Below are 11539 nucleotides of genomic sequence, written 5' to 3' on the forward strand. Positions count from 1 at the left end.
TTCACTGCAACACAGAACGTGGAAAAGCCAGCTTAGAAAAACCAAGCTTACACTGATCCCCTTAAAGTCGGCTTCACTGTTAAACAGAAATGAGTTGCTGGGAAGACGTTCGTCCAGGGGCAATGCAAGTCGTCTTGTATTAAAATGTGAAGGCCCTAGGATCTTTTTTCATTATTTTATTATTTGTTTGCTATTGCCCCAACGCGCGCGCGTATCTTAAACGTATTTGGCAGGGCAAGTCCCAATTTGATGGATGGATGAGGCTGAACCCTTTAAATCGGGCGGTGGCACACGCCACCTAGCTGTGACTATTAAAATATTTAGTACTTTGTGGTGGGTGAAATTTCCCCCCTGACTTGATTTTAGCCACCAATAAGATAACCTCTGTTTGGTTACTTCTACCTGCTTAAAGTCTATTTTGCCTTCACTGTCCCTAAACCCCAATGCTTTGAAAAAATCAGCCCGTTGTTTTGCACCTGCCGAGGATGCCAGCGCCATCTGGATAAGCTTTTCGCAAGTAGGCTACCCGAGTGAGCCAGTGTTTTTATGGTAGAAATGCTGGCAAAAAAGGTTTGTGTTCGAGTTTCCTCGTAACAGAATTATCTTTTCTCGTACATTGAAATAACAGGCCGACGCCACCATGTCTGTAGGTTGTGCTTAAGTGGTACTTTACCATTTTTCTGACTGATTTCACTGTGAGAAATTTAATTTTTTTTCTCAAATACCTTGCACAACAACAAAGGGCCTACGTGGTCGGGGTGGTTTGGAATGATTTTCTCCTGCACTAATGCATTGCGGTAGGGTTTTCACTTGGGCTTGTTGGTTTTCCATTAAGAACGTGTAGATTGCGTGCAAACAACATGGAAAAAAGAGGGAACACGTATCAGACACACAAACTGCAAGCTATCAACAGTTTATTGCGAGAACGTGACCATATTTATACCTTGCCACAGGCAGTACAGCGCATGACACCAAGGGTGGAACCACACCGACAAAAAAAAAATGTCAACACGCGCGTGACATGCTATTCAAATACGCTATTTCCTTAGCTGATAAGGTAATAGAGGCCGTGCTAATACACTTATCTTTTAAAGTTGTGATGCAGTGGGCCTCAATAATGAGGCATCTCATCTCATTGTTCGACTTTTCAATGATCATGCACTCTTTGAACCTTGGTCTGCAGCCGCATTCATCACAATGAAGCGCCAGTCACCCTCCCGTCTTGTTATTTACATTGTTTACATGCTCGCGGAGCCGGTTGTTGATGCGACGGCCCGTTTGTCCAACATAAAAATGCTTACATGATAAAGGTATATTATATACTATGCCTACATTGCATTTCACCAATTCGTTTTTGTTGTGGTGGTTCTTGCCACATGCTTTCTTTTCGTGCCTGTTCGGGTTAGTAAATAAATTTCCCAAGCTTATTCGGTGCAGAAAACATGACTCGAACGTTAGCTTTTTGGACGATCTTCTTAATGTTGTGCGATACTTTATGAATGTATGGTATTACAGTGAACTTTCTTTTTTCTTTCTCCATCTCTTGGGAGGTGGGGCGCACGGTGGAGCCAGATGCCCTGATATTCTTAAGTAGCTTTTCTGCTACGGACACTGACAGGTGCCTCGGGTAACCTGCTTCTAAAAGACATGAAGTTTGCTGGCCCAAACTTCGGCTCGTCATGTGTGGGCAAGATTTTTTCAGGGCGTTCTTAAGGCTCAGATTGGCGATTGCCCCTTTCTATTAGTTTAGAATGGGCTGATTTGAATGCGAGGAGGGGTTTGTTTGCTCGTGGTTCATAGGTCCAGCACACGTGGTTTTCTTTAAAAACGAACCTGACATCAAGAAAACGTATGTTGTCTTCACTGGGAAGTTCATGAGCGATTTTCAATGGGTACAGGCATTTCTCAGTGAGAGCAAGAACTTTTGCGGATTCTCGGCTACAATCTGTCGGGTTACACTCTAAAACAAATAAGAAATCATCTATGATTGCAAACCTTTTACCACCTTAGTGGGTCGAAGTTCAGCGTCTAGCGACTTGTCAAGCTGTGATAAAAATAAATTGCTCAGGTCTGGTGCTATGCAGAAAGCTATGCAGATGCGTTTTTTCTGTAGGAAGTATCTGTCCTCCCATTTGATGAAGGTGGATTTGAGATAAAACTGGAGAAGTTACAGAAACTGTCCATTTGAAATACCAGACTTATTCTGAAAAGCAACCCCTCCAAATTCGTCAATACGCACCACGCACCTTAAGAAACCTTTATGTGGTAAACTGCTGTATAGGTCAGTAATATCAATAGAAAAACATTTAAGATTTTTTGCTGGTTGTCAGAGTTCTTAATGAGTAACGGGTCGTCAACTAGTAAAAGTTCCAGTTCTACATACATTTTAAACTGCCTGCACAACATGTCGGTCTACATCCGAGACCTGTTCGATCTTTGGACGTATCTCAGCTGAGAGAAAGTTCTCAAGACGTTACAGCTTCCATTAGCTAGACACAACAATGTCAGTGCAACAATGTCAGTCAGTTACTAACTCCGTGTTAGGTACGCTCGTTGGGCGGTTGGTTATGAGCCGTGTAGCGTCCACAGTGCTGTGATTCTCCTGAAACATGTTCGGGGTGTAAAAATCGGGTAAAATTGGGTTTTCCCCTAAAACGAACAACCCTAAGTATGCTGTGACGTGCGACGTGACGTGTGAAGCAGACGTGCGGGACCTGTCTGCTGATACACGGGAACGGATACAAGCAAAGGAAGCAGACAACACCGGTGCTGCTTCTGTACGTACAGTATCCAAGGCACGTCACTTCCGGCGACTGGTAATGGCGGCGTTTTACAGAGAAGCTGTATATGGCTAGGTTCTGGTGGATCGCGCCAACGAATAAAACGACGCGTACAACAATTAGAAAAAAAGTGGGCTGATCCTGGTGACAGTGCAGAAAGGGTACAAGCTAAATGGCACATAGTCCTGTTGGCTTGGGGACCTGTAACGCGCCCTTAACTACCCTTGTCACACGTGGGACCCAAAGAGACAAAAACAATGCGCCGGAGCGATGAACGCTGTTGCCCAAACGCTAGTCTATGACGATGCATGTCGAACCGTCAGTGATAGAACGTAATAGTCTACCAACTGTGTCTCATTCTCTCTTGACATCGCCATTTTCCTGGCGACGTCCTCAGTTGCCCCTTGGACTCGGTATGGGTGACCCGTGTCGCTCACTCCAAAAAGGAAGAGCTCCGATGAGCTCCCGAAAAGCAGGCACCTTACAAAGAACTGCAGCGCCGACAGCAGTATCGCGAACTTTATCCCTTGACGCACGACGCGCCTGCATGAATCAGAAGTTTCTCTGATGTTATCGATAGTTTTATCTGTTGGCTGTTGTCACGAAAGCTTTTCGTAATCTGATTGTATGTGCGACGCAAATTGTGTAGTGCTTTTCTGGAAGCCACGCGGGCACCAGCGATTACTCTGGAATCTTCGACGAGTCATGTATAAAAGCGGACGAGCTTGACCCGCAGTTCAGATTTTCGACAATCGCCGACTCTGCTCGCCGCTATTGTTGTGCCTGTTTATAGTCCGACATTATCAGCGCGCGGGTGAGCGTCGTTTGTGGCCAGTCACGCTAAGCCAGTTGCGCTGCGCCAGCCGAAATGCCATCACATAAAACCTATGCCACCTCCTCCATACTTCAATGCAGGGTGTCAGAACGAAATGTTTTTAGTGCTGGTTTTAGTTTCGTTCCACTGAAAAAAGTTCTGTTCCGGTTGTGCTCCGGAAAGGGGGAAAAAAAGACCCGTAACGGTTCATAACGGTTTTGGTTCGCATGCAAAAATTTTCGAAGCAAAGTAACGATAAAAACAGTATTATTTATCTCAATAAGTGCATTCTGAATTCTGAGATCATGCACAGTGCCTTGAGTCAAGGCACTGACAAGGAGGTTTAAAAAAAAAACTCCTTGGGCACTGAGCATGATCTCAGAAGCAGCACGTCATCGAGCTGAACTTATTTAAGCTCGCTGCAGCGGTAGCTTTTCAGTTCATTGTTTTCGTTTGAAGTTGTGCTCGTGCTTGCTCAAATCGCATGTAATCTACGACGGTTTTATCGGTGTTCGGCTCCGGCTGTTCCTTATCAACAAAGAAGAGCAAGACGGACATGTACTGCTACGCGCCAGGCTGCAAGACCGCCTGCCCTGACCATAGAGAGCATGAAGAACGCACGTTGTCACTCTTTAGAGCCCCGAAGGACAAGAATCTCAGAAATCAATGGGAAAAGAACCTGTGCCGTAAGGACTAGCCTCTCTCAGAGTCGTCGGCGATCTGCGAGAAGCACTTCGAGCCGAACCTAATCTGGTTTTACGTGATTATGTGCACGTAGTTAATGGACAGTTTAACTGGCATTGCTTTTCTTTCTAATGTCTGCATTTAATACAAGCTTTGTCTAAGCACGGCAAAGCTCGTTGCCGCAAGCTATCTCTGAAGCAAAATAAGCTAACATTATTTCGGCGCTACAGCCTTCTCGTTTCCCTTACGCCCTCTTTTTGTGCTCTTTTGTATTAGAAAGAACTAGTCGAGGCTAACAAATTGTCGAATGAAGACATATGAATATGGCTGTAAATGACCGTCGAGCGTGACTGAAAAGCTCGTAGTGGTGAGCGAAGCTGTCACTGCACGTACACAATGGCAATTGCAATTACTGCAATTGACTGCACGAGTAATTTACTTTTTTTCGTTACTCCTAATTCTTACATGCCTTTACCTGCTTACCCATGCGAATAACTGTTTTCATTCTCTCCTTGTGCGCGTGACTTCATTTTGCGCATTTCTACGCACGCACAGCTCCTACATTACCGTTCCTGAACTTAGACATGGGTAAGTTACATGCCATACTACACCATTGAAGTTAAATAGCCTCCAAGTGTCTTGCGTAAGAATTGAATGGAAAAAACTAGAGCGCGTAGCAGACGCCCTACAGAGAGAATAAGTTTTGAGCTTCAACAAACACGCGGAAATTTGTTCAACTATATCTGTGACGGTCGAAAAAACTAGATTGATTTGGTGTGGAATGATGCAACTGTTATTAAAGGTTATATATATATATATATACGTATATATATAATACATCTGAATGGGATTCGGAAAGCTGGTCGGGCCCCAGACCCCCCGGCAAAATGAGAACTTTCCGCTTAGGTACCTAGTAGTCGGTTTAAGCCCAAACCACATGAGAGCAATTTTGTGCGCGACAGCGACGGCTTCGAGCGACGAAATGGGCCGTCGCGCAAACAGATCGGTCATTCTTGTCGCTCGATCGCTCAGTTCTGGAAATCTAGAATTCATCGATCGTCGCCCGGAAGTGCTATGAGCGATTAGCCAATAGCGTGAAGCCGGAACAGGATGTACATCAGTCAATTACTACTGATTGTCGCACGGAACGAGCGAACAACTAAATTTTTATACATGCAAAGATAAGAACCTAGTGCAAGACCTTAAGAAATATTTATGCTGCTCTTTACAGTAAAACACATCAACTTAAATAAATAAAGCACGTGTCGCGCCAGTTTCGGCGCGTATTTGCTGCCCTCATGCTGGCAACACCGGGATTAGTGATGGAAAACTATCGGTAAATTGACTATCGATAGCATCCATAGTTTTTTTTAAACTATGGATAGTGTAAAAAGACTATCGATAGCATTACCATCGATAGTGCAATCGGCGCTACTATCAATAGCACCATCTGTAGTATTACTACCGATAATACTATCAATAGTGCTGTTAATAATCATGCTGTTGTTGGCCGGCAAAATTGCCAAAACATCTGTGATAGCCTACTATCAGCAATGCTCAGTTTGCTTAATTTACGAGCTATTTTTGGGTGAATGAAATAAATTATTTCCACAGTGAAAATGCCGGAATATTTCCATCAATAAATTCATTGTCAAAAGTAACCAATTACACCTTACAAACTAACTTAATTCTTGATATGTTTTCTTTTAAATCACAAAATGCAATATCAATTTGAAGCCGCGCAGTTCCGCCACATGTAACGGCTTTCTTTCCGCTACAGCTGAAATGTTCAACTTAATTATCCTGTGTCAACCAAGATCTGGTGAAGGAACAGAAGCATGTCAACTCTCTTGCCGATCAGCCTGCTCCTCCTATCTGAAATCATCTGTCCAGCCGCTGAGAATACACGTTCTGCGGATACCAACGTTGCTGGAATGCACAAGTACTTCCTATAGCCACTTAAGAGGGCGGCATTGTGGAGCATTGCCAAGACTTCCAGAATTCTAAAACGTTGCTCTTCCTTTCCTGTGGATGTAACTCCAGATACTGGCGAACCATTAGTGCGCCGAATGGTGCGTCCCGGGTCGCTGTTGCCAGCACAAAAAGGACATTTGCAACACTAACACTTTATCCAGCAACTGTACGTAGGATACATCTGCAGAGCCCGCTGACGGGTACACTGTGATAACGAAGAGTCCTGTCATAGTTACCACCACCACCATATACCACGCACTCGGAGAACCAAGTTTATGCTGCAATGAGTTCGCACGGTTGATTTCATGCTATCGATAGTACTATTGAAAGTACAATGGATAGTACGAGTACTATCGAAATTGCTATCGCTAGCGCCATTGAGAGTCTTTTTTTACCACCGATAGTTCGATAGTGACCCAAGTAACAACCGATAGTGACCCGGCAACACATGCCCTGCACTCTTTCACATCTCGTGGGGGGTGCGGGGGCAAACCTCAACACTTCAAGACGCCCAGCACGTCATTTGAGCGGTGGGAGATAGAGCTGATCGGCGATACCCTGGCGGGACAAGAAGCTCTGTCTAGCAAGTACGTCGAGCAGCCATGGCCAGTTGAGTCCTGGAATGAGGACACCACCCACTCGACCTCAAGAGCAATGACCTCGATGGTCCAAATAAATCTCTCTATCTTTATACCGAATTAAATTTTTAAGAGCCAGAACCCTTTCACAGACTTCCAAGGCTATGGTCGGATACCGTCAAATAAGAACTTTACGAAAATGACGCAACATTCGTAATGTCTTTGAACAAATTCGCAAACTTCAACTCACACTCACTGGCACTCACTCGCACTCGCCCTCACTTCCACTCACACTCACTGGCACTCACCTGCACTCACACTCACTGGCACTCGCGCCTTCACTCGCACTCATGCCTTTGAGTGTGAGTGAGTGCGCCGACCTATGGCGCCAACCACTTCCCTCCTCCTCCGTACCACTGTCGCGCTCGGCGCGGCCAGCGCGAGCTCTACAGTGGCGCCGCTCATGTCGACTCTGCCGTAGCAGATGATGGCTAATGCGCTACCAGAGGAAATCCGCGGAAAACTTCAATCGCGCCCTGCAGAGCAGTTTTTGAGGTGCGATTTTGCTTCGTCAGTCAGTAACTGGCTTTAATAATGCCGTTTTGGAAGTAGTAATGCAATGATGCAAGACAGCGCAAATTCCAAGTGTGCAGCAAGCATTTGCGCTCGCCGGATGGTAAACAAAAAAGGCCCTTTGTCCTCGCCTTGTCGGTTGCGGCCACTGAAGGCGCAGCAGCATGCCATCACAACGAAGTTTTTGTTCCTAACACGTTTGATCCGTTTGTGCGTACAGCACTTTTGTCGCACAGGCCTGAGAATGGCAGTCGAAGCACACTGGAACGAAAAAAAAATATACAAAAGCGCAACGCGTGCTTCCCTGTGACACGGATTGGCCAATGGGGCAGCGGAGGAGGCTGAGGCGACAGGAGGCAGCGAGGAGGAAACGCTGGGGTGAGCGCGGTAGTGGCAAGATCTAAGAATGGCGCGACTTTTTATATAGAGGGGTATTAGTCTGCCCGGTCGTCGGCTCCCCTTGCACGCTTTCACTTGCACATACAGTGTACGGCGCGCAGCGACGGCGTTATCGCCCTTGGACTTTATAAAGTACATCTATGAGCAAAAACCAATTTTAGGGCCAGAACGCGTCGTAGACACCATCTTTAAATAGCAAATATGGATCTCAAGGGCTATACTTTTGCTTTACTTTTGAAACCGAAAATATGTCATAGTTGTCGCCCCCGGCACTTTGGGCAATGCCATCGTCAAGCCACTCGTCCAAGCCAAGCGACATGAAAAGTAAAAATGGACGCTCGAGCCGGCGCGGGGTGGCAGTTCGCAACATATAAATGCGGGAACGGTTCCACCGTTGCGACGCAACAGTGGCGTTTACCAATGCATTGAGTTCTATGGGAGCTGTGATGGGACCGGCCGAAAACGACCTAACAGCCGGGAAAATGCAGCACCCGGGAACGTAACAGCGGGGTTCTACTGTAGTACAATAATATTCAAAACTACAAAGCCAACTGTTGCTTTATACAACAACACAAATCCTTAAATACAAAATATGAGTACTGCACATTCATATAAGTTTTCCTGTTAGAATGAACTGTGCAGAATATACAATGATCTTGAATATGAAATGATTGATGCACACCTGAAGGAACGACAGAATACTACCGTATTCGAATCTAGGCCAATAGCTTTTTTCAAATAATCATATACGAAACTCTAGGGTCGACTTAGATTCGAGGATTTTAAAAAACGCGCCAGTTTTAGCTGAAACTGACAAATATAGTGCATAGTTAGCGCCGTCTAGAAAAGTCAGTATTGCAGCCGCTACTAGCCATGCCAGTAGCCAACTGAAGTACACGAGGGACGTCGCCATTTTGACCTGTGTCGTACTGGTATGGTGAAGCATCAGCGCGCGGCGTGGTGTTATCGTAATGGCACCAAACAGGTGATGCCACTATAGTGCCGCTTTCTAACGAATACCGTATTTACTTGAATCGAACGCGCACTTTTAACACGACCCTACATCTGCGTTACCATATAGACCTACACCACGGCGCTACGTCACGAAAATGCGGTGGCGCTGTCGTCGGAATTTAGTTTCGCTTGGTAGGCACTCCGCCGCCGAGCCGCCGCCCGTGTCGCGCCTACCACAGCAGCCGCTGGGTTTCGCGGGTGGTTGTGCGGTTCCATCTGTGAGGTCTTTATTCTACGATTTTACAATGAAAGAAACGCAGTATGTGGATGAGCTGAGTTGCGTCGAAATACGCAAGAGACTAAAGTTTTCATAAGTTTGCTGTTGATGAAAACAGTCGCAAGCAATGGGCCACCGCGGTAAAAAGCGACAGTTGGATTATGATACCAGATCATCCATTATGCGCAAAACATTTCGCAACCATTAAGCTTCTATTTTATTTTGATTGGCCTGCATTAGCCGATCTTAGGATCGTTACGATCTTAGAATCATATACGATCTTAGGATCCTTATTAGCGTGCCATTATAATTGCTTGCAATGCCGCACTGTGGGAAAGCTAGATTAGGATTAGCCTTGAATGTAGGTCGAGCGAGCAGATGCCCCACAAAACACGTCACATTCGAATTTGTTTTCATCTCAAAGAATTGAGCCACCAGCAGTGTAAATATCCTATCACACGTTCACATACGCAGGCAGCAGGGTCACATCTGCGTTTATTGCAGTCTGGAAGTCATAAATGCGCCTAAACATGTCAGTTAAATTTCGAGCGCGAAACAAAATGTACAGTGTTAGTACAGAGTTGGAGCGATCGGACGGCCGCGTACAACAGCTAGCTCACATTGCGCGGGCCTACACATGCGGCGTCGCCGTAGGGCCGGTACCTTGCCGGTCCCATCACCGAGGCGATAGCTTCTATCGCCGCTCACGGCGAAGTAGAAATCGGCTACAGCTTGTTTTTAACATAAAATAGTTCTTAATAGAAAAGCTATCTCGAATTTGCGCGTGTTTCGTAAAGCAGAGCCCAGTACTAAACCACTGGCGCGATCCGGAGCAACGACCCGACGGCATTTCGTCTCGCAGACGGAAACCGAAGCACCGGCCGTTTCAGCGAGGCGGCTCGGCTGGCTTGCAAGTACTACGTTTCGTTTGTTATTCGCACCAACGACACCGACAAAACCGATTCATTTAAGCCCACATTAATCGTGTTGTCGAAAATAAGCGCACAATGATGAGCAGCAGGCCAGGCCGAAAGCGCTGTCGGCCGTCACTGCGGCGGTCAACGAGCTAGGCCTAGCGTCTCGTTCGGCCGTATCACGATGGGGGCGAGACGCAAGAACATGCATTGGGTGCACATTAAAGAGTCTCACGTAGTCAAACTTAATCCGGCGCCCCCATTACTGTGTGCTTCATAATGAAATCGTGGTTTTAGCTCCCCCACCCCATTAAAGCGGTGGCGTTCAAGCGGTGGCGGCGAACGGGGGCGGAGCCAAACGTTGGGCGGAGCCTACGCGACGTCGCTATAGGGCTTAAAATATATCGACGGTGCCTACCGCTGTTTACAAACATGGTGTAGGTCTATAGCCGTCAGCATTTCAAAATGGCCGCCTCGCACGTGCGTCGAGCCTAGCTACTTTCTAACCTAGCTACCGTCCTCCGTGTGCTGCAGTACACGTGCTAGGCAATAGTCTACCGTCTGTCTTCACGTTCTCTGTGTCCACTCTATCAGCATGAAGTACCGAGTTCATCATGATGCCGCATTTAAAAGGAAAGTGATCATGTGTGCGGAGAGGGACAGAAATCGGGCCGAATCACGGGCGTTCAAAGAATCCGAAACTTGCGTGCGGGACGGTGCAAACAGGAGAGGATTTTCGCCAGCAAAGCAATGTGGAACGGTTTCAGTGGACCGAAGCAGGACTTATTCTGCGACGATCCACTTCGGCGATATGATCGCCTTGGCCCTATCTTGAAAGCAATCTGCGATGGGGAAAGTCCGCGGCGCGCCGCGTTTTCGCCGCTTATAGTTCGCGTTGAAGCGAGAGGCATGCTACCACGAAGGTCAATTCGCTCACTGCGCTTCGCCACTCAAGCGTTTTGACAGTTCGTTTCCGCGGTCAACGAGCGAGATGTGTTCATGTTTGCTTGTGCGCGCATGACACCATGCTTGCTAATTTATTTAGTAAGCGAATGTTTGCAAGCTTATACGGCCGATAAAACTGCGATCCTTGCTTCGTATAGCGGTCTACTAATTTGCTATCGCATTCGACGAAACTGCAACTTTTCTTATTCAACGCAACTTAGGGCATCGGGTGGAAATCTGTTTTTCCAAATGACAGAAAGTTGTATTTCTGTTTGAAAGCATGAGGTGTGCGGTACTGTAAAGGATTCTTTTGTTGTCACGAAAACGGGTGCGCGTTACAATCGAGGGCTTGTTAGAATCGAGTAAATACGGTAGTTGTGCAAGCCGTAGAGGCACTGTCAAGCGTTCAAGTCGGGTGGGACTTCGGCATCGATAAAGAAACATCCGTCGTTGGTGGGGGCCATGGCAGATGCTTTCTGCGTGCGCCGCAATGAGGATGGCAAACATTGATCGTGTGCTCCTTCAAAAAGTGCAGCATCTCTAATGCGCTTGATGGTACCGAAAATAGTTCACTGTTTAAGATGCAAGATAGCGACGAGGCTAGCAGCGATGGTGACGTAGAATGAGCTCGGCATGTTCATATTTAA

Source organism: Dermacentor silvarum, unplaced genomic scaffold (genome assembly GCF_013339745.2).
Source record: "Dermacentor silvarum isolate Dsil-2018 unplaced genomic scaffold, BIME_Dsil_1.4 Seq366, whole genome shotgun sequence".
NCBI classification, from domain to species: domain Eukaryota; kingdom Metazoa; phylum Arthropoda; class Arachnida; order Ixodida; family Ixodidae; genus Dermacentor; species Dermacentor silvarum.